The sequence below is a fragment of the Chaetodon auriga genome, chromosome 6 (genome assembly GCF_051107435.1).
Source record: "Chaetodon auriga isolate fChaAug3 chromosome 6, fChaAug3.hap1, whole genome shotgun sequence".
NCBI lineage: Eukaryota > Metazoa > Chordata > Actinopteri > Chaetodontiformes > Chaetodontidae > Chaetodon > Chaetodon auriga.
In genome coordinates this window covers 6,981,079-7,008,620 of record NC_135079.1, presented here as the reverse complement: position 1 = coordinate 7,008,620, position 27,542 = coordinate 6,981,079, and the positions used below count along the sequence as shown (strand labels likewise).

Here is a 27,542-nt window from a genome sequence, read left to right as displayed (position 1 = left end):
ACGAATTTGCACCTGCTCTCTGATTTAAATACTTGGGGGAAACAAGCAGAGAGAAGCAACAGCTTTTCATCCGGACTACATGGCTGCAACATCTGTGTGATACAGAATTAGTCAATCAGGCCGATTGATAACATGATGTGAAACAAAATGGCAGACGCCGCCATGTTATGGACTCCACTCGACATCATTTGATCAATTTTTAGAGACAAAAAAATTGCTCCTAAACTGCAAATCTTTTTGTTGATTTTGCAAAAAGCATCAGAGGACTGCTGAAATTTGACAGATTCAAATTTCTAAGTTTTGCATCTTAGAAAAAATCACAAAAAGCACATGAAGAATATTAAACAGTGAAAAAAAAAATGTTCAACATATAAATATAAAGTAATGTAATTATGTGAAATAATAATTCGATTTATTAGCACAAAATCATCATCAGGGTATCAGGGCCTAAAGCTTCTTCGGTCTCACACTGATGAAGCCTCACACTGTATGTGTGTTGTGGTCTTCTGCAGTCAGGAGAGCACACCGAGCACATTTAAGTGTCAGTCATGGGAAATGCTGCATTACATAAAGTTGAGATAAGAGGGAAGGACAAGGACACGTTATAAATTTGCTGTTGTTCTCCAGCTTCCTTTCTATGGCTACAGGAAACGGTGAGGAGAGCTGCAGGAATATGAAATTTCAGTGGGCAGAGGATCTGGAAAGACTAACAATATTTGCACTTAGTCATTTGCAAACATGAAGGAGGCATTAGGAGGTTGGGGGTGTGAGAGAGGGGTGGCTCTGTGCTTGGTCAGCAACCACCACTACATCAACACAGCAGACATGAAATGTGGCACATAAAAACACATGCATATTCTAATGGACTTATTCAAGGGGATAAAAGCTAACCACAAAAGTACCCCTTCAATACGAGGGAGGACTTCATACCCTCCAGAAGCAGGAGCACAGTCTATGAGGTGGTCTTGCTTAAGCCCCGCACGTGTCTAAACAACTTCTCTATTACACCCGAGACCTTTGAGGGCACTCCCCATCGAGCGGGGAACAAAGGCCATGACCCCTAGGTCAAAAGCGTTACACGGTAGGCCAAGCGGGCCCATTGAATGCTCCACTGCTGTTTGCTTTAAGAAGGTAAAGATTACTAACACATTAACTAACGCCGATTAGGGGGTTATCCCTCATGGGACTGAGGTCCCAGGGCAGCACATCACATCTTATTAACACAAGCTGGCCTTTGACCCCAGCAGTCACCTCAGGCAGCCGACTGTGACCACCACTTTCTGCTCTCTGTCTGAACGCACACAGAGAATAAACGAGGAGTATCGCAGCGAGATGCAGCACAGCTTGAAAAAAACGACTGTTGTCTGGACAAACATGAAAAAATGATGCACTTTCAGCACTGCACTGTTTGCAGTGGTGATGCACTCCTGCTCAAGAATTAAGGACGTTTGACTCGCACAGGCAGGCTGTGCATCGTCCGTGTGTCTGAAAATGATCTGAGCAACATTTCTGAAAAAGCAGAACTTCCTAATTAAACATGATTGATTTGAAGAAATAGTTTTCAAGGCCTGTGACTTTAAAGCACGTGTTCTGCCGAAGTTCATAAAATGGGAGCATGTGCAATAAAGTTCTCATCACAAAATGGTGGACACAAGTCATGCGCAGTATTGATGTTCCAGATGATCATATGATGAAAGGAAAGACAGGGAGAATTTCTGCACAAACTTCTCGTTCAAACATCACTTTTGCATCAGCAGAGAGGTAAAAGTAAAATGATGTGCTGAGCTCACTTAACCCTACGAGTCCAGAGAGATAATAATATCTCATAATGAGACATAATTCACGGTCACCATCTTAGAAATCACTGCTCGTGATCGGATCATTTACGGACGTCTTTCGTAAAATAAAACACCGTGAAAATATCAATTTAATTGAACTGGAAGAATATCAGGATTGGAGAATTTTCCCTGCAGTGTTTTCCCAAAGGTCAAGTTCATGGCTGTGCAAGTAATGTAAAAATGACACAGCTGTTTTTCCAAAAGTTGTCTTCACATGAAAAACTTTTACTATTACAATCGAGCACTTTTAAGCAATTTAACAGGTGAAAGCATTCTGAACATCTGCGCATTACAAAATGAGTACATTTATTTTAGTTTCTAAAATACATAATTTAGAATTTGTTATTGATTAAGAAACTGCCGTCGGTTTGCTTTCTCTACAGGTTTTGCCCTCATATATAATTAATAAAGAAAGACTAAAGCCGATGTTTAATAATCATTTAGTAGGAGTACAGAAAGGGAGAAAGATGCAAAAGTTAAATACTTGAGTTTAATTAAAAATAATAAATCTTTTTTCCCCCTTTATGTTAGCCTTATTGTAAAGAATAAGAGGGAATTAATTACCAAAAAACAAAAATGTCAGGTAGGCTGAGGCTGTTCTGGCTCATATTTAATAATGTATGAAATGTGTGGGTTTAATGTATAAAACCAATCTGTTTTTTATAATCTTATTTCATTTTGTTTCTGTGTAAAAGTCATACACCATATACACACATACACTCCAAAAACATTTTTAAAGCTGCATTTTTCTGTTCCCTGGCCAGAGGCACACATGGGAACTTCATAAGAATTGTGGAAAATTGTGTTTCACAAAAGGATGTTTGTGTTCACTTTCAAAAGTTTACTGCTGTATGAACACTGAGGAAAACAGATTTCAGCCACAGCAAACTATAAAAACACGTGTTCAATTTCGAAAGATAAACTTCGAGGTAAATCACACGATTGGACCTGTCATATAACCATTAACATTCTGGTTTGGATTTAAATTAATACGGTTTGTTATGATGATTTTAAATCTAATAATTGAAGGAAATCCTTTTTTTTTCCCCCTCAGTGAATATTTCTGATTGTTTGGAGGCACATTTTAACACATGGCATATTTCAAAATCACTGCATGCATTGTTGCCTTTGAGTTTCAATAATTTGAATTTAGTTCGCTGGACTTGTAATGTTTAACCTGTGCCCTGCTCCACTCTTCTAACGTCAAAGTGCAGAGCAGAGCATTGATTTTTGCATGTCACCTATCAGTTAGCTTTTGAGCTGCTGCGTCCATATTTAACAAATCCAAAACACTAAATCATAAGAAATCCTAAGTCACGGTATGAACCGTCTTTTAAATAATTTTAAAGACACATTCTACTACATCTACAACTACATTTGCAGAAAGGTCGTGTACACCGGATGAATTCCTCTTCACAAGAAAACAGATACAAAAACTTTTTTTTTTAAGCAGGAATTAACTCACCTTGCTGTTTCTCGCAGGATTCAGGGAGAAGAAGAGGAGGAAAAGAGCAAGAGGAGTTTCTCCTGGGAACAAGCTGGAAATTATGGACCTATTCGATATCAAACCTCAGAGTGGACAACCTATCCAAAGAGGGACGCGCCCTAACTGTAACTAACAACTACTTCTGGCAGCCCTTCAACAGCCAAGCATATTGTCCTGGATCAGGGCAGCTTTCATATGGCAGCATCGAACGAGGGCAGCTGAGGCAAAAACTACAGTATCAATACTGGCATTAAAAAGTTGATGATGACAAAGCATTAAAAGTAAATGAATGTATTAATTTATGAGCTGTAAACTGTGATCACTTCTAGATTTTGCTCATCAAACTTTAGAGAAGGTGAGAGAAAAACATATTAAACGAAGATTTTCACACCTTTGAGCCAGTGAGACAAAAAGGGGGACAATCCTGACTGCAAATGCAGATCTTCTTTTTTAATTAAATATTATAATGTATAATGTTAGTACATGTTTTTTTTACAGTCTAATAATTTTTCAAGACCAAAATGATACAAAATTACAACACATGCTGATTTAACCTGACTGTCAAAGTCTAAATTTTCAGCTGAGGCTAAATGACCAAACTATATTATAGCAGGAGAAAGTACAAACATGCTGTACATTTGCTGTAATTTTCTAATGTAAAATCATTTGATGTTATAAAAAATCGGCATATTAATTTAAGAACTCCTTTAAACAGAGCATTTATGTATTTTAATACTCCTGTTCTGGTCATCACAAGAGATATCCCTATGCAGTAAAAACCTCGTTTGATTTAAGCCACACAGATAAAGGGTTTTAAGTGGTGCTACCTGAATCGGACTGTAAACATACGGATCTAAGGCACGCTGTTAACCGAGGGACCGGGACAAATTCTCAAAAGTCGATGACGCGTAATAATAAAAAAGTAAATTCTCCTTTTCTGTCCACTTGACTAGCCTGCGCTGGGCTTCTACATACCTGAACTCTCCCTTTGCAGCTTCCCCTGAGGGCTGCTAATACCTACTTTAAACAGCCTTGGCCATTTTGTTTTATTCTCCCTGAACACTAAGCCAGGAGTGCACAGGCCTGGCATTTTAGGGGCCACGTCACAACTCCTGTGTCTGCGCCGCAGGGCTGCAAGGAGTCCAACAGCCGAGCCATACACACTCAGCAGCACGCTACCTCGACACTTCGTGTGTGCTGTTTTGTTATCTTTCACACCGTCTCTAGCATCTTTCTTCTTCTAAGAGCAGCATAACATGCACCCAACAGGCTTTATTCCATTTCATGAACATGCTCTCCTCCTGGTGCCATCTGCAACACAGAGCCACTGAGCACTGCAGCCCCCAAATCACTTCACAGTACTTTTCCTCTTCCGATTACCAGAGTAAAGTCAGAGAGCAGATAAATAGATGCACATCCACGTCCCAATTCAGCAATGCCATGTAATGAGCTTAATAATTGTTTCTTTCCGCACAGTAAAACAAAACAAAGCAAACAAACTCAGGGACACAGAGCTGATTTTGATCTGAAAGTGACAAGGATAAAAATACTGATTAGGTGAATTCCACTTGGGCTGACAGACTGTAAATGATGTGCTATTAGTGTTATTAGCAGAAGGATATTTATCTATGTGGGAGAAAAGCAGTGCTTCATAGGACAGCTGTGTAAACAGAATCTTTATTAGTCTGTGGGCTATTTCTGCAATTTCAGTGGCTCTTTTAATACCAGTTAAATATTATTTTTAAGATGAGCAAACGACATGCTTCAAATTTCAAAGAAAACAAATTTGGCGTAGACATTGTGTGTCAATAACTTTACATTGCACATATTATTTTATCTATTACTTCGTGCGGCCGTCCATATTTTACAGCATGGAGGCACTGAAAGTAATAGTCATCTGAGGACATATTGTAAAGAGACATTCCTGTAAATATGACCCTTTATGTGGCAACACAGAGAGGCTGTTTCCTGATTTTTAAGATAATAACTGTCCTTCAAGTGGACAAATTCGATTGCACAAATAAAGTGACTTGTTCTACTGCTCTGTATTATATTTGTGCTGATCAGAGGAGCAAGTACAGACACTGAAGAGTGTGGCATTAGGGGACATGCACATTTCTACAGAGAGGCTGCTTCTGTCAGCTTCAGGGTACACAGCCATCTTTTATGTATTCTTGCGTGTTGACAAGTGGTTGGTCTGTGTGCTTCCTAAAGAGGTTACAGCTGTTTGCTCCTGCAGGATATACTAGATATACTGGGCTACTGGGTACAGAAAATGAATATGCAGTCTGCATTATCTAAACACTTTAGTTTTCTATTGTCTTTGTTATGTAAATGTGCAATAACTTTTTGCCTGGAAATGAGCTGCATTTCATGTGAAGTGTGTGATAAAAATGTTTTTTTTTATTATCACTGCTATGATTATCATAATCCTTATTTCTTATGTTATATTAATGCATTTGTGAGAACAAGTTGCCTTGCTCCTCATGATTATAGCTACCAACACATAAAAGAGCTTACAGGGTAAACATTAGTTTATTGGTGCTAAATTATTACTATCTGTGATTCAGAGTCCTTGTGTGTAAATTATTCACACTTCTTGTTCTACACCGTTCTGACTAGATGGTGTGTAGTAATTCTCTGGTCTGCCTGTCGTCGTCATCACTATCATCATCAACATCAGGGTAAAGGTGTGGACAGCACGCAGGAAACTGCAATATGACAGCCCCTGACCTCTCACACCAGCTTAGAGAGGCAGAGGGTCATGCAGAGGACATGGTGGTGGAGGGAGAAGTCAATCTTATCCTTCCGTTCCGCCACAGGCCTGTGTGCAGCGACAGCAAGATGAGCAAGTGGGCTTTCCAAAATCCACACTCGTTTGGCTGGGAGCAAGGCATCAGGGCCGTGTGTATTTCAAAGGAAACGCTGAGGAAAGCGTTTTTTGTGGCAGCACCCATGCACTTGACAGTGTGTATTAGCCTGCCTCTGTGTCTTTGCTCCGTCCCCACCCTGTCTCAATATCCCCCCAACACCAATATCTGTCATCTTTAGTAGCCAAAATGGCATGCAGCCCATTTGTCTCACAGCAGTGGAGAATTCTACCTTGTCTCATCTTGATATGGTTCTCACGTGTATGGGCGATTTTTTGTCATTATCTCCACACATTATGAATACCCCCAGCTCTGCTAAGCAGCGTAAGGCCGAGGGGTTAAAAGGCAGGAGGCACCGAAATGAGAGGGAGAGAAAAGCATCAGCTCTCGGACTGCTGTCAATTGAGCCTGTGCCTCTGTAATGGGGGGGGGGGGGGGGGGGTGATAACCTGGCACAGAACCAACCGCTAATGCCCCTTAAATGTCAGAGACTGCAGAAAGGAAGGGAGACAGCAAAAACGAGAGCACATTCATATTTCAGCATGGCAGATGCTATAATGCGTTGATGCCTCACACTGAGTGCACACAAGGACACCGGGAGAGAGAAAAAGAGAAGGCAGGCGAGAAAGAACGAGAAATGAAAAATTGAAAAAAGGACTTTGCAGCAGTGATGGAAGCAGCCCCATCTGATGGTTGTCTCTATTCCACAAAGTTCAGAGTGGATCTCTCTCGCCCTCTCTTCTCTCTCTCTCTCTCTCCGCAGACGAAAATCTGGTGGGGTGGGGTCTGGGGACGGGGTTGAGTCTGGTGTTGGGGGTGGGGTTGGATTGCTGGAGAGAGTGATCTTTTTTTCCAGCGGGGTGAAAGGCGGACGGTCATGTGTGCAGAGCTCATGACAAAAGGCCCTTTTATGTGCAGCGTATGCAGATAGAGGAGGCTCCTTTGTGCACAGATGGAGATCCCATGCCTGGGTCTGCCTGCGGCGGAGAGGGAAGGGAGGGAGGAGAGGGGAGGGGAGAAGAGTGTTGGTGAAGGGAAGGGAGGGGTGTCTCTGGCACTGAGTGCCATCACTGTGTCTGGTGGGGGGAGGGGGCACGGAAAAGGAGAACCAAGCCGTCCTGGTCCTGCCAGGTTCGTACATTCGAGAGGAAGGGCCACAAGGCTCGCTAAGAGGATACCGATAACTGGTAACCCCACAGTGGAATCACAGAGAGAGCCCCGTCTACTGTCTAACAAGTCGACCAGGGTCAAATATTATTTGCAAATAATCTCTATTGTTTGTTTTAACCAGCTTGGGAAACCACATTCAGTGCCAGAGAGCAGAGACAAGCACAGGAAAGCACGTAAAACGTATCTGATGCTAACCAAGGATTATTGGGTTAGAAAAGCTTAACCTACTTTTTAATGCCAACTATCACATGCTCCTAACAGGTTAAACAAGCAAACATAAGCATCCCTTAACCACAGCTGAACTTCTGACCAACTTTAAAGGGGCCAACTGATCATGGTGAAAAAAAAAAAAAAAAATCACATCCAATGTCGAGTTCAGCTGCAAATTCGTTCCCTCGTAGATCACTCCGCCACTGTCTGCTACGCCATTATCTCGGTGCTGTTGCTGTGACCCTTGCACAGTCTCTGTTATGCCTGTAATCTATCAATCTCTGGATAAGACTGTCAGCTAAATGCTGAAAGCATCCATTCTATCCTGGTGCCACCTCTCCCCTGAGAGACGAGGTGACTCCCACTGACATCCCGTCTGCTGAGAGGACGTCACATCCTTTAAGCGGCCTCCCCCCACTGACCAGGACATCTTAACACCACAGCCAGACAGATTCCTATCCTGCCAGAGCACCAAGTGATATGGCCCTTTTCACCAGCGGACAGATGGACAACACCCCCCCACACTGACAGTCATGCTGAAGCTGCTCATACACTTGCACTGAGCTGAGAATTGTTAACATACAAATGTAGAATAGTGGAAGACAGTGTAGGTGCAGAGTTTGCTTACAGAGATCCGTCTGGGGATGCATTAACTAACATGCTTGATAGTTAATGAATTAATGTTAGGAAGCTCATTATCTCATCATAGTAAGCTTGCTAACAAAAGAGTGAGCAAGAACAGTTTTTCTCCACCACAATAAAAAACTGTGTTGCCTTCTAAGGAAACTCATGAGTTTGTGGTTTTTGACACTGGTGGTCAAGGAGGGGTGGGCGGTATACTAGTGTCACGTTCTGCCACGTCATGGATTTTGCAATACCATCATTACTGTGACAAATGTTTTAACATATTAGAAATAATGTGCTTCACTGTGGCTTCAATAACATGCAAGTAGAGGGCAACGCACATACTCATAGAATCGGAGTTACATCCACTAACTACCATTTTGCTCGCTATAACGCCAACACACAAAGATGTGGAAGGTAACATTAAAAGCAACGCACTCCAATTTCTTTTCAAAATTAGAACCTGTGTAAATGTTAAGCCTCATCCGCAGCCTTTGAAAGAACCAGAGTGGGTTGAATGTGGGCTTTTTCACGTTGCTTCTTGTGCCATCTCATACGGCCAGACCTAACTTTATCTCCACACTTCATATTGCTATGCAGGCTCAGCTGGTTTTGTTGGTACAGGAAAACCTCCTCTGCTGCATGCCATGTTGGTATGTGTGTCTGTTGGTGCCAGGCAAATGTACTTGATAGACATGCCCTGTGGCACACTGACTGATTTATACTGATTTTTACTTATATAATATACTCTGGATTTTCTGCCAAATAAATGTGGCTGAGATTCCTTATCCTACTTGTCAATCACATGACATTTACTAATTGACCTGCATTATGGGGCAGGTTACTAGGCCTATACCTCATTTTCAGTCCTATTTGGAGCCAATGAACACATCTGTTTTTAATCATGTTTTCTTTCTTAAAATGTGTCCCCTTACATTGCTAATAGAGTGCAAGTGGTAATATCACATTAATACATAAATAATAACGTTGCTGTAAAAAACAAACAACAACAACAACAACAAAAAATTACCATGATATCACTTTTAGGTCATATCACCCAGCCCTATGGTCAAGTACAAGGTGTCCAAACTTAAACCTATGAGCTGAAAACAAAAATAATTGTCCCAAGCCCTTAAATATGCATAAAGTATTAATATAATTTAAATGAGTGAGTCTTATACAATTTCGCCTCACATGGTTGTCATGAATGGGGAAATTAGCTCCAGACACCAAAAACGTTTTTGTGGACCAGGCTGTTATAGTTATTTCTGCCGTAAGTTGTGCATTTTAATATGGGGGTCTATGGGAACTGACTCGCTTTTGAAGCCAGCCTCAAGTGGCCATTAAAGGAACTGCAGATTTAGGCACTCCAGCACTGGCTTAATTTTTCATTTTTTAACCATCCAATCGAGTGTAGTGTTTTAAATAAGTAAAGGCAAATTATAAATCTCTTAAAGTACATTTCTTCAAACTGCAAGCAACTGCACTGATATCAGCGAGTCTATGTGCAAAATAAAGAGAGAGCTAAAGCCATTGAATGGTTAATCTAATTGTATTTTCAATATTCATGCACGAAGCCTAAAGGGAGAACATTGTGCAATGTGGTTATTTTGGATTAGTGGAGACACTCAGAACAACAGTTCATGCGGAGGCAGAAGTATAAAGAAGTCTGTAATATCTTTATAGTTCTGTAATAATTTACATAAATTGGAATAAGAACGTTATCGCAAATAAAATCAACACTAACTCACCACTTTACAGTTCTGCCATCTTCAGCCATCTTCAGTTTTTTGTTTCGTTAGCCAAACTGCCAAAACCACAAAAATGCCCCTTAGTAATGTTAGAAAACTGCAGGCTGCCACTCCCAATAAACAAGCTAACACAGGCCAACGCCTGACAATATTACCTGAGCAGCTGGAATTGCGACATGGCTGAGAGCCAACAAAACGACTTTGTTTGGTGAAGAAAGTCAAATCTTTAGAAACCAAAGAGACAAGACATTTTCCCTTGAGATGACAGAGCAAACAAACTCAAACTCCACTGAAAAGTAGACATTCGTGGTCAGAGGGGTTTCCCCTGTCCTGTCATGACAGTTATGCTAACGCATTAGCCACAACATGTTAGCCATAACAAGATGAGACTATTAGCTAAATTGTCATTGCTGGGAGTTTGTTTCAAAGTCTTTCTGCCCCCTGGTGGTCAAAAATCAAATACAAATACAACTCCTAGTGGTCATGATAGTTAAATTTTCAAGCTTATAATGTCGTTAAATTACAGTTTCAAATATAATCTTATTTCTTGTGTTCTAACTAGTTTGGTTTGTTATTCATATAGGCTAACCTCGTGAACGACTTAGTTGGATACACCAGCAGCTCATGCAGTAAAATGTCTGGAAATAGCCAAACTGTCAAGCCTGAAGAGTTGAGATTTTAGCTTAACGACCTGACTGGACTTGGATGTGCACTTTATGACTCATGAACATTGCCTACTATGCTCTCTCTCTCTCTCTCTCTCTCTCACACACACACACACACACACACACACAAGAAAGCAAACTTGATGGCGAGTCCAACAAGGTATTAGGCTAATTAAAGTGATTAGATGTTTTTGTTTGAGTACTGTCTTGGTTTGCTGGCTCTGGCCTAACCCACTGCCGGCCCGCCTGCAGTCTGCCTGCCAGGAGGCCAGGAATGAAAGGCTGGCACTTACCCTCCTCTACTCTATCTGATCCCCTGTTGCTACCCTAGATGCCAACAAAGGTACTTCTGCCCCTAACCAACAGACAGGGAGGGGGAGAGAGATATGGAGGCATGCTTGGCTGCAGCAGAAAGTAAAGCAATAGGACTTAATTCACAATCGTATAAAATATTAGGACCACTTTTCTGATAGTAAATTGCATCCTATTGAGCCAAAATCTTTTATTAAACCATATTTTTTCCATCTAATCTTCACTTTATGACTGACGTTGAAACATGATCGCACTGTAATTCTTCTCCTTAATCTATTTCATCAGACAATTTCTCACGGAAAGCAGATGCATAGATGACCGTATTGGAGTCGAGTTAATCAAAGTCGGTGACACACTGGGGAAATTTGGGAAAATAGAGTCAGAGACTGGGTGGCAAACAAAGACAAGGGGATGATGAAGATGGCGATGAAGAGGAAAACTCTCTCTGGCGTGTTCGATATCCGCCTGTCTCAATTGACCTGTAAAATCTTGGAGACTGGAACAAATGCAAATAGCGCTGACTTGCTCGCACCAAAAAATCCTCAAGGCTTTACAAATGAACTCACCCTCACAATGGTGGGGTGCCCAGAGCAGGGTGAATATACGGTCTGGGCTCTGAATGGCACAATGTGTGAGAGCCAAACAGGGAGCTGTGAAGTGAAGGCTCAGGACCCTCCAGGCTGTCTGCCACTGTTGAGCTGAGCCTCGGCTGCTACAAAGCTGACCACCACCACTACAGTCCTCCGCTTGGCAGAGCCTGGCGAACACTGCACTGCAGGCCTGAGTTCAAAATGAAAAACTGTGAAGCGTAGAAAGTGTGTTTTTAAGGTTAGAGTGAGCTCTTAATGTAAAACAGGGCAGCACTGAAAAAGAGCAAGCCAATCTCTGCTGGATAAATTAAGAATAAAAAGGTTTCTAACTTAAAAAAATTCACTGAGAACTGTTTCAAGGCCTGCCTATTTTGTCTCCACGCTATAAAGCAGGTCTTTAAAAGGTTTACTTGCTGCGTCCTTGCACACTTGTCCTGTGGTTACACGGCACATCTGACAGTTAAGAGGTGGGAGATCTGATTCCTGAAACAGCGTAAATCATCAGCCATGCAACCTGTTGAAGTGCCCTTTAGCGAGGCACCAAAGCTCCTTTCTGTCTACTCATTTCTGGATGCGGTAAATGAAAACAGGGAAGTCTAACGCTACAGAGTTATCATAGAAAACGTAAGAAACGTGGATCGATTCCTGTCTCCGTCATAGCCATCAGTATTCAGTGCACCTGTCACCAGCATAACCTGAGCACAAAGTTTTAAATTACAGTACAGCACAATAATGGTTTAATTGCATAATCTTGAATTATAGCTGCTATTTGCATTTTATAAGCATTAATGTTCTTTTTATTTGTTACTTAAGTTATTGTAGTTTCTCAATTCTAATTCTCTGAAGCTAAATCTTTAAAAAGCCTGTCAGTTATTATGATAAAGTGGTATTAGCATTATTTTTATCATAACAGCTGAGCAAACAAACTTATCTTCTGCAACATTCTTCTTCAGCTCTTTGCTCTTGTTTCTCTCTGGTTATTCTCAATATTAATTCTGCAGCATGTTCACATTTTTAAAAACTTACTGATACGGCAAAAGTGAGACATTTGATCAAATCAGTCCACACCAACTTTTTAAAATCTAAGTTAAGCTCAGAAGCAGTCCACTGTGCAGTCCGACCTCCGTGTCCATGACTGAGGAATGCTTTGGTGATATCTCTTTAAGAGAAGGCTGAGCTTACAGCTGTGAGAGCTCACTGCTTTGCTGCTCCTCTTATTTCTACTTTCAAACTTCATTTTCAGCCCTTGCAAAGATTTTCAGAGCCGCTCTCTGGACGTTGGCAGGCACTTTCACCAGCAGCCAAACTTCCCAGCATGCCTTGTGGCGGGGCCGGCTTTGTTCACAAAGTTAACTGTGAAGTTGCTCTGCTCGACAGGAGATGCAGACCCCGCTTCGCCCTTCCCAGGTTTACACGAGATACACGACATGCTGTTTTCACATGCATACTGCATTTACAGCTCTTAATTCTGTCTTTCATTATATCAATATTAAATATACTTTCAAGATCTTTTGATGCACGGACATAATTTGAAGGCTGTGGTTGATAAAAGCCCACTAACATCCAAACGGTGGTTATAACTAACATATAATGTTTCATATCAAATGTTCTCTTTCATCATCGCTCCAAATACTTAAATTAAACCACTGGAATTAATCACACTGCCCTTAGTCCACTTTCTGTAACAGATGCACCATCAAAGCTACTTAATAGCCCAACATGTGACCTATTTTCTATGATACACAACAAAACTATATTTAATCCTAACACCATGGAAACAGTCCCAACTCTCTGCTCCAGAGTGGATATTACATCTCTGCTGGATGACATGCAAGGGACAGTACAGGCTGCCTGCAGCATCTGGTGGACACCTGTAAGACTGCAAGTCACTGGAGTGAATAAGAGAGGCCTTTGTGAATCTGCTAAGTCACCAAAAATCTGGGCCAGAGTATACTGACCCTCAGTGTTCCAGCCAGCTCCAAAGCCTTCAGCGTTCGATCGCTTTATCGAAGGCAACGTAAATGACAAAGCACAGTCAGCAAATGGCAATAAAAATATCAACACCAATCTGGTCAGTCGCACAAGAGCAGGTTCTTGGAGAAGACAGCGAATCAAAGCTCTGCCAACATTTTCCTTTGTTTCCAAGGTCGCCGACACCGAAGGAACGAGCCAGAATGACCCGAGCGCTTGATTTTTAATCTTTTCCGTTACGGTGGGATCTGCAACTTCTCAGAGGGGAGCGTAAAGGAACAGAGATGCAGACCTGCTTCTGTATGTCACTCCCTATGCTAAACTCAAATCATCAAACTCATCCCCTCACACAGCTGCGCAGTCAGCCATCTCTCGCGAAGCCAGAGACATGTTCACACCAGATTTGTAATGTAGAACATATACGAGACAATTAAATTAAAACACGAGACATAATGCAGTCACCCCCTGTACATGTGAAGTACTCACAGTGATTGCTTCAGGGCCTTTGTTGTCTCCTCATTCATTGATCTGTTGGGTAAACAGCAGGAAAAAAAAAAAACTTTGTGAGTGCTTGTGGGAAAAATTAAAAATTGCATCTGGTGACAAAATCTTCAGCTCTTAGAGACAAAGAAAATGGTTCAACATGTGTTTCAGCTCAAGCCCTTCAGACCTGTATCCAGTGCGCGCCATTAGCTCTTTCATTTATGAGAGCTAATCACTACAAGTGAACCAGATCACAAAGGGACAGTCACTGACACCAGAGCAATTACGCTGTACAGGTCTAATCCCTTACACAGCACTTAGGACAGTTTTAAAGGCCACCGGGGCACAGTGTGGAGCTCCCTTAACTGTTAGGGTGCAGTTTGGTCCATTTTACAGCCACTGGGGCACAGGCCTGATTGTTAAGACCAGGGAAAGTAATCCCTGGAGTCAGGCCACTAAACCTGCTCTGTCCCTGTAACCATGGCAGCAGACAGGTAGTGTCTGGGTCACAGGGCAAACATGGCCGGGCTTCAGCACTGGCCGCCAGTTAATAAAAAACTAGCCTGGTGTGAACGCACACACGTACAGGCAAACGCACGTGTGCATTCACACAAACGCGAGCGCACAAGCATGCACACAAAGACACACGCAGGCACAGGTTGAGGTGAAAGTTGCCAGCTGACCTGACAGCTGATACAACCACAGAGCGTACTGGGTTTCAGTTAATCAACGGTGGCACTGGATATTCAAGACGGCTAAAACAGCATCACCAGGCACTGAGCACAATGACCACAGAGACAGGTGGACGGTAAAAAGGCACAGAAATGTCTTAATCTTGGATGGATGGAGCAGGTAGGGAGGAGACTGATCGGGCCGGACTAGCGGGTCATTCAAAGGATGGTCTTTGCCCCAGACCTGTCTGTCTGTCTGTCTGTCTGTCTGTCTGTCTGTCTGTGTCTCTGAGCTTTTCTCTTTTGAATATTATTTTCATTACTGTACCCCATTTTTGCATTGTATTACAAGTGCACTCTCTGTCCTCGTAAAATACATCTTTCAAAAACTAGGAACATTTCGGAGAACACATGCTGCTATCCCAGACCCCAAACCATGCCCTTTAAAATAAAGGTGATAAATAATGACACGCAGGTTCGTCCAGTTTGATTTTTCCTCTTCGCAAAATGTCCAAACGATGGTCTGGTCCGTCCTGCCCTTTTGAAAGAGACACATGATCTCCCCTGGCCTTTTCTCCATTTACCAGCTCTCCCTCTCTCTTTTCAGTTGCTATGAGACACTCCAGCTGAAGCCAAGGCTTCCACAATTCATTACTGGAGGAACAAAAGCCAAAGCACTGGACAAAGCAGGGCAGACCAACTCAAACCAGCTCCCACTTAACACACACATCACACCTCTGAGTGCTCTGCTGACATACAAATGGCCAATTCAAGACCTCTCCTTTTTCCTTTTTTTTTTAATTTATTTTTTTACATTGTCAGTGGGATAGATGAAGAAAACGGTCAAAATACACTGTAAGAAGTCAACAGGTTGAAGAATTTCGAGATGAGTTAATGCCTCCTATATTCTTTTTCAAAGATGTTGTCGAAGGATTTTAGGATTTTGCTATCCGATAGCAGAAATGACGTTTAATATGTCTTTCATGGTGCAACACAGTTTTTTTTTTTTAAATAATGTTGTGCCTAAGATTGAATAGGCTACAATGCACCATCAGTGCAACATCACCTGTCTCTGGCTTCCCACCAGCTCTGCCTCGCCAAATCATGAAACATCTCTTTTCTTTCCAGCCAATCAGATCTCAATCTCCGGCTGTTCTCATGCAAAGAAAGAGAGGGGAAGGCCAATGAGAAATGGCCCTCCTCCTTCCCCTCGCATCCTACACACACGACAATCACCGTCTGAGAAATGCCAACGGACGGGCAATCAGTCATTGTAATTAGGCTGGTTGCCATTCCCGAGCCTTCATAATTCAGGCTGGGGCTGGAGGACATAGGTAGCGAGAGCCCAGCTGCCGGCTGCCACAGCCCACCCCTGGCTCACCCAAACCTCCACACAGGCCACTCCCTCTCCCCTCTTCGCTCCCTGCGATGGGGGGACCAGCAGAATTATAAGGGGGGGCTGGCTGACTGCAAAATTAAAAACTCCCCCCATCTCCCTCCCTTCCTCCTTGTCTACATCCCAAAACCGCTCCCACTCACACTTTCTTTTCACTGCACTGCAGAGTTTTGTTCTCCAAACTGCATGAGTGCGAAAGCAGATACCTTGTGCTGAGAAAATGGCTCTTAAAGAGAGGAAGGGTCTTAATCTAAACATATAAAACGCCTCTATAAAAAGCGGGCTTGTGTAATTTTCTCTGTGCAATTTCATGTGAAGGTGTAAAGCCCACAGATGGGTATTGTCCGCACTCTCTAGGTGTAAGGAACACTGGATTTACAGTGCAGACATGGCTTGCTCTTTTCTCTTTGGAATTCACAGCTAAACAGGAAGCTGTGGCAGTATTCTGCAGAGATTTATTTTATTTGCTTAAAGGCCGTAGTTGACTCAGAAACTGGCTTTGCCTGTTGTATAGGACCTGAAGTTTTCTTGGCAGTGAAATGAAGAACTGCAAGTTCAGCCAAAATAGACAATAAAGCAGAATGGAGAAACATGCCAAATTGTTGGGGCAATTCAGTCCAGAGGCTCATTTTTCCAAAATGATTCACACTGGAAAGAAAAGCATTTCCCTGTCCTTAGATGAACTTAGTGTGCTCTCTGTCGGCTTTAACAAGGAAGCTATGGGGGAGGGAGAACAACGTGTGCGCTCTCAGTCGCACACACACGCGTGCGAGTGCGCACACATACACATGACCACACAGCCATCACAGCAGATTCTTTGCTCACTGTGGAATTAGGTCATGCACATAAAAGCCCCAAACACAGACACACATATAAACACGCAGTACTTTAAAAAGACATTTTCAAAGTCACAGGGGAAAACCACATACATGGAATCTTTGCAAGAAAAACACAACTAAGAACAGTCGAGTTGGGTTGGTGCCATTTTACATGTGCTGTAGTCTGTATTGTGCGCTAACAGCTTGTACTCTAACTGTGGGACAAACAGCGTTTTATAAGCGTGCACTCAGTTTTCAGTGTAGCAGCACAGTTGGAGGAATGAGGGAGGACTACAGGCAAGTTTTGCATCAGTCAGCAGTGTCCTGAGGCTGGTTTATTGGCTTGTCTGGCTCAGCTGCCTGACAGTGTTCACCTGTTCCTGCTTCCCACTGCGGGATGACAGTCAACAGACTGCTGCAGCACAGCAGGAACAAGGAGCCCAAACTTATTTGTCATTATTTGTTCATCAGCTGCAAAGGCTGTCTTTGAAAAACAGATGCTATTAATTAATGCACTGAGATGGATACGTGCAGCAGTCGCCTCAAATCAGTGAATATCAGAAAGTACAATTAAATCCTTTTACAACCAAAAATATAACGGAACAGTCACAAAAATGCATTTGTCAGCATAACATGATATCTACAGCTACTGATGGAGGCTCACTTTGTAAATATCCACTCATTAAGTCTCACAGTAAAATTAAATCTTGCAAACATTAAGCATTAGGTTACACAGAAAAGATAAAAGCCTGCTGTTTGGTTTTGCCGGGAGCTTTTATACACTCATAACTATGCTGCTGCTAATGACAGTAAACATTTGTGCAGCTGTTTCATCGTGTCTCACTGACAGGCGACAGATATCAGATCAAAAGAATCATCAGTGCAAAATGAGACGGAGATCGAGGATCAAAAATATGCATAAACCACAATCTATTGCGAGGAAGTTATCACAGCGTTTAGTTAGTTTACTGTCAGACTAAATCATTATCGTTTCACTGTCAGTGTTGAGGCCTTGCTTACTCATCAGATTATGTGCAAAATCTTTAATAGCTCCTGTAATATAATTAATGATTCACCCCATGTTCATCCAGCGAGCTTCACGCAGCTATTATCTGATGAGCTCTGCAGGCGATAAAGCACTGGAAAACAGCAACGTTAAGGGATATGCACACACACACACACACACACACACACACACACACACACACACACATCTGGACAGTAGTATGAATGTGTTTGGACGATGGAAGGGAGGCTGGAAGTGAGAATAAGCAGACTGCGTCACATTATTTCATCTCTAATGCAGAAAACAGAAAATCACTAAGTGCAGGTAAATAATACACAAATACACGGAGAGGAATCGGTCAAATCCCTTCAGAATCACACAAGAGTTAAACGACTAATTTCAAATGGAAACAGGAAGGAGCGCTGCGATGCAATGGCTGCCAAATTTGTTTTTGGCACCGAGGGTTCTAGACGAGTGTGTGACACAAAGCAGGAGTTTACTTCAGCTTTTTAAAAGTTGAAAATGTTGTGCCAGATGTTGCTATTCTGCAGCTGCAAATGAAGAAAAACACCGTTTCCTCTTTAGGAACGGCAAGTGAGACTGAAGCGAAACTGCAGAGCTGCTGAAGGGTCTTTGAGGAAGACACTCAATCTGTGACCTTTGACCACCGAGGAGGGAAATAAGCAAAGACGAGGAACAACAAGAGCTTCGCTGTTATTATCATCGGTTTGAATGTGACCTTTGACTCTGAACAGGGTTTCAGAGTCTGAGTTAAGAAAAACAGGACTCTGTACCTCATTTCCAACTGATGCTCATATATGAACGATGTCATAATGATGAAACGAGAAATTTCCAGCTGTTTCTGAATGCCACAGGCAGTGTAAAAGCCGTGCAGGCTGCTTGCGCTCAGACGTCAGCGACAGGTCATTTAGATTCATTTCAGTGCTGGTGGATTGCAGGTTGTTTTTTTTGCCCCACACAGGCTTCACAGCAAGAACAAAAAGAACGTCTGATGTAGAACAATTCAAGCTGCAGGGAAAGATGAAATGAACTAGACGCACTGTTCTGTCATGACTGAAGTTTTTGATTTTTCTTTACCCATAACTCCTTGTAAATACAGTTCTTCAAGTCTTATTGTACCAGCTGATCCACTGATGTTACAGCTTATGGGACTAAACAGGCATTAAAGCAACGTTAATGCGTATTGCGTACTATATTTTGACAATTATTACCTTCATGTTTTCTGTTTTCAGTAATTTCTTGTTGGGTGGCTTTTCTCTGTAGGTCAATCTGACCTAATAGTCTCATTTAAATGCAGTAAATTATATTTCTGTGGAGTCTTTGGACCAGACCTCTCAGAGGGAGCTGCAGCTGCGCCGCTGACTCGTCTTTGTGCTGCATGGACATTCTTCAAAATAACTGAACACAAATATTGAACCAACATTTTCTATTTCCCTGACACCCAGCATCCTTCAGCAGAGAATTTTCCAGTATTACTACAAAACTGCATCTGAAGAGTTTAAAGAGAAAGCAGGCTAATTACCATGAATTTCATCCCTCTGTGCTTTAGTTTTGTTCATGTTTGCTCTCACCGGCAGCATAATTTACACTAGACCTGAACACTGGTTCTTCTCACAACAAACACCTTCCAACGAGGGGCAATGCGCACAAATACAGGAAATAAGCTAAAAAGAGAAGAACCACAACAGGAAACACTTTACACCACAGCAAAAGTGCGAAATATAAGTTAGTTTAAATCCCTCCATAATAGCTGATATAATTTAAAAATGCCATTGAGTGTGACAATATGTCTTCTTTTCACTGCTGCAGATGATTTTTAATGCAAAGTAACTCTGACACCAGAGAAAGTCAATGTGCACAAAGGACACAGCTCGAGCTTTTCCACACATTAGTCCCATCGTGCTAAATGATTCAGGCCTACATCACATTTTTACAAATGTGCTCAGAATAAGTCACAACATGTCGCGGGCCAGGACAAAGAAAAGTTGCTGTGGACTCACCATAATAACGCACCATGTGCTTGCTGCTTGTCAGCTGAAAGTCTCCTCCTAGTGCGTCCACAGCGCAACAGGCTTGAGTGGAAACCGAGAAAAAAGCGGCACACAGACGCGCTCTGCCCGCCGCCTGCAGTCCCCGCCGCTGCGCGTTGTTTTGGTGCTCCAGAAAATGACAGGAGGAGGGCAGTTTGAGGACTGTGCGTGCCACCACCGCTCTCCATTTAATTCAAACAGCGCAGAAAGTGATCCTCGGCACGGTTGTAATCTACGAGGTGGTCTGACGACTGTCGTGAGGACGGGATTATACGCGTCCCAGCGAAAGCTTTTCATCTGTTTCATCCGCTGCGCAGGCTGTCCCCAATATCTCCGCACGCTGCATGGCGAGAGTGACTCACTGCACTGTGCGTTAAGGCTGGACTGCAAGTTATTATCGCAGCCACACAGCAGTTTTGACTGGTAACGTTGTGGGAAACAAAATGTTTATTTGGCCTCGTTTCGTTCGTCATAGCTGTTTCTGCGGAGGGCTCGCGTCCTGGCGTGCCTGTGGCTGCAGTGGCTTTTCTGCCGGAGAACAATAAGTGAAGAGATTTGAGGTTCATATTGTGGAGTCATGATGCCCAGTCGGTGCGAGTCATATGATGATGCGGTCTGCATTGTGGCTGCAGGACGAATGAAAGTTAATATTTGGCGCTGGAGGAACGATCAATAGCAGACATGACTGACCTACAGTGCATCCCAGGAGCGCTTACGTTGAATTTCCTCTCCGGGGTGGCCATGGAGGTCGTTTACTTTGATGTTTAGGGTTAACTGTTATCATACGTACTCAGACCCACTCTAAATGTTAGGTATTTGTGTAAAACGGCAGTGCAAACAGGTTTGGAAAATGCTCATCTTTGCTATTGAGGTAATGCAAGTTTAGCTGATAAATGATTAGAGGACATTATTTTACATTGGAAAAAGTCATTAAGTTGTGAAAGTTTTTGGAAGTACAGAGTCACCTCATGAACTGATGCACATGTGATAAAGGCTTACTGTTGTTACCACAGCTGCGTCACCACCCTGTGATCAATGCAAAATTTGGCTTTTGGCAATGCAAAGTGGAGACAAGTGGAAGAATAATTACTGTGAACACCAGTTTTCTGTTTTAAGTCATTATTCTTCGAACTCCCACTGTATTTGAAGATAAGTGCACTTTAATGTTTCTGTGATAAACCATTTGTCAGAAGAACAATCCAAGGTTTTGTGCCTGTTTATTTCCGTCAGATTTGGTTACTTGTGTTTCTTGAAGGATTTTTGGAATAAACGCGTTCTCATTTGTAACCTCAGCAGTCAAGCATCGTCTGTGCAGCGTGCACTCAAGAAGTCAAGTTCTTCACTCTGAGTGGCCTCAGGGATGTTTTAATGGTGACTTGAGCTACCACTCAGAATAACTCTCACTGCATCTTAAGTCGCACCTGTTGCATGGACTGTTCTAAAATACCAGACTGGACAGACAGCAGACACAGGCTGCGCTGGCCTTTCATCCTGTGCGCACAGCAACTTCTACCCAGCAACATGTTGTGCTCTAACGCCAGGCCACTTAGGCCTCTTGATAGCCTCTATTAATACGGACGCCACCTCTCACATCAATGTGACTCGTGTTTCTGTGAAGCCTCGCTGAAATTTATGATCATTTTGCTCCTGATGCACTGTGGCGGCACCAGCAATGCAACCCTCCTGACCCCATACTGCATAGAGACAAGGGTAATGGGATTAGCCGTGCATGAGTATGACCGTCGTTAGTGACGTGTCCTCTCCAGCTTGTGCGTGCGCCGCTTTCAGCCTCTGCAGTTCAAGTGACAAAATCACAGCAGTTAGGAGAGCGAGGATTACTGGACGGGGTGACTGGGTTCACAGAGCGGCGAGTTCAGGGCAAGAGTTAGGCCCCACGAGCTTGTGCCAGAGGAAATGACATAAAATGTCAGGGATTTCTGACTGTTTCCAGAAAGAACTTCCTGCCTCATGACGATATTTGGTAAGCCCTGTTTTAATGCACTGGGACAAATGGTTCAGCTCTTAGATTGTATTGTATTCTCTAGTGATATTCCCATTTTGCATAGTCCTCATTTGCCGTATCTACAAATTTGAAAGAATGTCTCTTAACTGTCCGTATTAGCCGCTGATTACATTGTTTTGATCTCTGCCTAATCTCTGTCTTCTTCCGTTCGGACTTCCTGCATTTCCTGGAATGCCAGATAAGGGATAAACGTGTTGCTCTCAGTGAAGGTCAGGAACACGTGTGTATACATTAAATACAGCCAGTGTGGCCACTTGTTGTGAGCGGTGGTTGTGTGACTGCAATGCATTCTGGTCTGTTGGAGCCACTCATTCGGTGCTTAAAGATATTTGGAAGCATAATCCTGTTTGTGTTACATAAAACAGCAGGATAAGAAAGATCTTATTCTGTAATTCAACACAAACTTCTGTTAAATTTTGGTTTCAATGGTCGTAAACTTTGGTGTCAAACTTTATGGCCTTGACTCAAGCAAAAATTATTAGTCAATAAATTGAGTAGCTGATCGTCTGAAAATGAATCCGCAACTATTTTGATAATTGAGGAATTGTTAATGTTATTTTTAAAGCAAAAATGACAAAATAAATTCTCATTCCAGCTTCTCACTGGTGAGAATTTTCTACTTTTCACTAACCATCTCTGGTGTATTGGTTCAGACTATTGGTCTGATATGATATCCTGCAAATGAATGAACAATAAAGATACTTGTTAGTTACCGTGATAGTAAAAATAATCTGTGTGACATCAGATTGTATGTGTTTGTACAATTATCCAAGAAAGAACAGAGAAAAAGAAAAATCCCTGAAGCCCATCTGTGGTTTAAACATCAGTCATGTCCACACAATATAAAAAGGATTGTGAATGAGACTGCAGGTACTTTTTGTCTTTTGTGTTCACATCATTGCTGCTCAGCACCTACAATGAATTTATGGGCGCAAAAAAGCTATTTTAACCGCGGGGTGCTTTTTTTTAAAGATGAGATAAACTTTATTGATCTCTCAAAACAATCTGAATGTTGATCTCGTGAGGCGGTCAGGCCTGTTTTTGGTCTTCAGAGTCGTCTTTGGCTAGAGCACATGTACGGACCGCGTAGATGACTGGCTCCACACGGAAAGTCTCTGGAAGCACCACAACGTTTTGCCCTCAACACCCACCCGTCTGGCTGCTCCAGACACGGACACAAGGACAAAGACACAACTATAATTCTGCTTGTCACATCAAATCACTTTTGCCGACTTGATGTTGAACTGTTCAGGAGAGACTTCTGCTCAGCCTCAGCAATTAATTACATGTTGACCACTGGATCAGAGCGGTCGTGCCAGACTCGGCATATTTAGCTTTATTTCATCAGTGGGCATGATGGTCAGTGTTTTGTACGTCAGGCAGGCCTTTCATACTGCATCATAAGGGCATTTCCTGAGGGAGAGTGAGGAGAAAAAAGGCCACAGTTTATGACACTGAAAGCATGAGACGGTTTTGTGTTTGCACAGGACAGACCTCATGCCCGTGTTCTGATCCATCTGAGTGCTCAAGGAATGCATACTCCTTTGTTTTGGAATATGTCAAGTCCTCATTTTCAGCACTTGCACAAATAGGTTGACATAATATGCTACAATGTGTGTTACCGAAAGAAAAAAAATGAAACTGACTTAAGTTTTGACTCCAGTCGCCATGATAAATATGATTTATGTCATTGTATTTACTCATTATGTCTTGTAATAGTCATTATGTATGGTGTGCAGTATCATGCCACATGCAAATCAATACTGACTTTGAATTACTGAACGATTTGTTTTTCTCCCCAGGACAGCTGCTCTTGATCTCCACCCACCCCAGCACAGCAGAAGTCAAAGAGCTAAATTTGGATTTTTGAGTCAAAATCACTCCAGCTATTGTGCGTCAGAGCCTGAATGCACACATCCTTACCCTGGTTCTATACTTTGCTCCAGACAATGAATCTCTTATGCTGCTTGATCAAGAGTCCAGACACAACGCGCTTGCAAATGCAAAAACCACTTGATATTTAGATTAAGGATTACGACTTACTTGTCTCATTGTTTCTTCTAGACCTCAGCGGAGTTTGCCATCGTCCATAAGCATGTGAATACCAGCTTTGGGTCAAAGTGATGAGGTCACCTGTGACCGTGGCGAGATGTTTTGCTTGAATGCTCCTTGACCTCAGGCTGTCTGGTGGCTCTTTGCACACTAAGCCATGCTTATTTGTAAACAGAATGCTTAGCTGAAGTTCTCCATGCTCACCCTCCACCCTATGAATAAGACCACTTTGCACAAAGAGACGACTCGCACTGGTGTTTGGACCCGATTTCTGCTTTCTATACTTTATATTTGTAGTAGAGGCCTCGGTTTGCTTTGAATTGAGAAAATGGGATTTTTTTTTTTTTTTTTTTGCATAAAGCCTGTGTTAATCAGTAAATTGGCCATTGTGAGTGAATGGTTGATCTCAGTGGTTTTTCATTGTGTCCAGACCACCAACCTCACCGACAATACAATCCCTGAAATGCTGCATGAAATCAAACAAGATTGTAAACCAAACCTGGCACCGGACCTCAAACTCTCGGCTGTTGCGAACTTTCTCACATTCTACCTTGTGCTAGTCCGTTAGCTTTGAGAGCTACCTCCTTAGGAAAACATGTTCATTAAATTCCCAGCAGGGGTCCCTACGTGGGCTTCACCCTGTCATTGACAGATGCATGAATGACTCAATATGCGTCTGGATTTGTAACCTGCGAGGGCTTAAGAAAAAGCCTGGGAGACAATGGCAACTGAGGCAAAGCTGCAGAGCCTTCAGTCTAAACAAAATCTCATTGTTCCTGTTTTCCACAGTTAGGGGGTTAGGCATACCCTCGCCCACCCCCCACCCCATAAGACTCCCAGAACCTCAGTCCGCCGTCCCACCCCAGTCTGTATTCCACCAGCTCTGAGTGCTGTTAGTGGGGCCAGTAATTAAACAGGGCTGCCTCTCAGTTTCTGCAGCTCCATGGGGGGAGTCCCTCCATGAAATGCACTCCTCATTCTGAGTCCAGACGGCAGCTGATGAGGGATTATCTGCTGGCAGAGGCATGGCATACTCCCCACCATAATCTTCAATTAGTTCAGTTCACGGTGATGTGTTGGGTGGACCTGCCACTACCTTTCCCACGGCTTCTTCATAAACACCACACCAGCATAATGAAAAATGCACTATATCACAAGTGCAAGAGTACAAAGAGTGGTGGGAGGAATTAGCATGAAACAGCATCATTTTATTATGGAAAAATAAAATAAATTAAAAATTAAATTCTGTCAAAATAATATTTTCTTATTGTAATATGAGTTATTTGGATAAGAAACTACAAATATTTGCCAGAAAACCTCCCAGAAACATATTATTTTTTGCCCCAATTTCTCATGCAATTTCACAATTTTAATGCGTCCTGTTGGACATATTAGTTGCTGCACAGACGACCTGCACTCTAGTTCTCATTGTCCAGTTTCACCTCCCACCATTCGTTCTCAATCATTCCAATTCAAAATGTGTTTGACAGTGAGTTAAAGCAAGAGTTCACTGCATCGTAAATTTTGTTCTTTCCATGCACTCATGAGATTGGCCAGGATGAAGATCAAGTTCATTTAATTATGCGGCCATTCATCACAAGCAAAAGAAGAAGGTACCCGACGACCTACGCTCCGTCACAGGAGCCAACATTTGGATACAAATCTTGTGAGCTGTGCTGTACTGTGAGGGTAAGAGTGTTTTTTATGAGTTTCCTCAAAAAGAGACATAAAAAATATCTATCGGAGGAAAAACACAGGATAAATAACCCTAACTAGATATATCTAATCAAGAACAAAAAGAAATAGCACATGGAAAAAACATAACCAGCCTGCCAATCAGAGCTAATACGGCTCCAGTTACTTTGCAGCAGCTACCTTAGACTCTCTGAGGCAAAGCGTTTTAACAGGCATACTTTACAGTCATCAGCACTCCGGTCCATTTAAGTCTTGGTCCATTTACAGTTTGAACAACTGAGAAGGCAGAGGGTGTGTCTCCAATTGCAAGAAAAGGAAACCTGTTAATTACATTGACTGCAAGATGTTTCCAAAAGCTCAGGTTGGAGGTTTAAAACAGTTCAGCCACTTGATGAAACACAATACTAACACACATGCATAGTTCAAGTGCAGCACCTTTTAATACATTATATATTAAGAGAAAACTTGGATCACATCTCATGCCCCCATTTCAGGAGCAAATTATGCACGGTGCTATTTGCCTATCAGCTAGGAAAATAATAATCCATTCATGTTCTGCAGATATTTGTTAATATCTTAATACTGAAAGTATTTGGCAATACCCAGACCTCCAAAAACATTTTCCATTTCAATAATTTATCTTTCATCAGGCATCTCAAGTTCTGGGGGCTTGCATGCTAAAGTGAAACAGGCTCTGTATTAAATGAACAGCAGTGTTTGGAGAGGAACACAATATTTTGTTGAACCAGTTCTCACTGCTTTAACACTGCCTGAGCTTATGTTGGAAAGTACTGGCTTTGGTACTGCGTGTCGCTCATAACGGTCTGATGCCAAGAGACTGTTAAAGTGGGGGGAACTATAGGGTCTTTCGGTACATAAAAATAATATGATAGGGATCTATAACGCCGTCTTGTCAGAGTGAAGGTTATCTGATCCACTCATCAAACGGCCAAGTGACAGCCAAATAGGTCCGACAAGGCGGTTGTGAAATGAAGCCCTCATCCACTCTTCCCCCTCTCGTTGATCAGCTTGCTCTCCATGAGGACCTGGAAATCGTCTCACATGTGAAAAGGCAAGTGTTTTGAACGTGGAGGCTCAGGGTAAACCAAGCGTTCATCTGATTGGATGATCTGGTGATTAACTCTGCACCACTGCACTCACTTCAGCCTTGAATACAACTTGGTTATTTTTCTAATTATACTATTCTAACATGATGATAACTGGCACAGATTTCCAAAAACGTAGCACATACTGTGCGATTTTTTTTTTTTTTTAAACATAACATTGGGACACAACTGCTTTAATAGCTCCTCCATGCTACAGTCATATGGTTGTCAGACATTAATAGAGCCAGTGGGTAAAGTCTTAAAAACACATTATCTGACTGTAAGATGGTTTTATTATTACTCTGTGACTAAATGTGTGCATTATGTTTCCTGTGACTTGCCAAGCTTCAGGCTGCATGTGTTAATGTTTCATTTGAACCAGAAGTCCACTTAAATATAGGGTAGTCAGAACGGCACTAACAGCAGCAGCAGCTCATCTGTTCTACAGCAGCCCTGATAGCTGACTAGTGCCGGCCGTAGTTTAGAGTGTCAGCACCAGATTAGTTAAATTTAATTAAAATTAAATTACTCTAATATTGTACTACTTACTATTCGACTACCATAAAAAGTGTGGACTAGCATTCCTGGAAATCAACAGTTTAAAATAGAGCATGCTTACTTCAAGTCTGCTGATTTTAGATGATTACTTGGAATCTGTCATGTTTTATCTCTAATTATCAGGCTGCGATTTGGTTAATACAGACTTTGTGAATCATTTCGGTGAATATGGAGCTCTTCTGTGAATTGATTCAGC

At 42.3% G+C, this 27,542-nt stretch overlaps 1 long non-coding RNA gene across 1 annotated transcript in view; it reads right to left on the bottom strand.

Moving 5' to 3' along the window:
- Positions 1-24,212, bottom strand: part of LOC143322576 (uncharacterized) — a 45,735-nt gene extending 21,523 nt beyond the window's left edge. The window contains exons 1-2 of the long non-coding RNA XR_013077310.1: positions 19,883-24,212; positions 13,974-14,015 (exon numbers count right to left, since the gene is read on the bottom strand). This is a non-coding gene — a long non-coding RNA (uncharacterized LOC143322576). The remainder of the gene's footprint in view (positions 1-13,973; positions 14,016-19,882) is intronic.
- Positions 24,213-27,542: the final 3,330 nt, after the last annotated feature.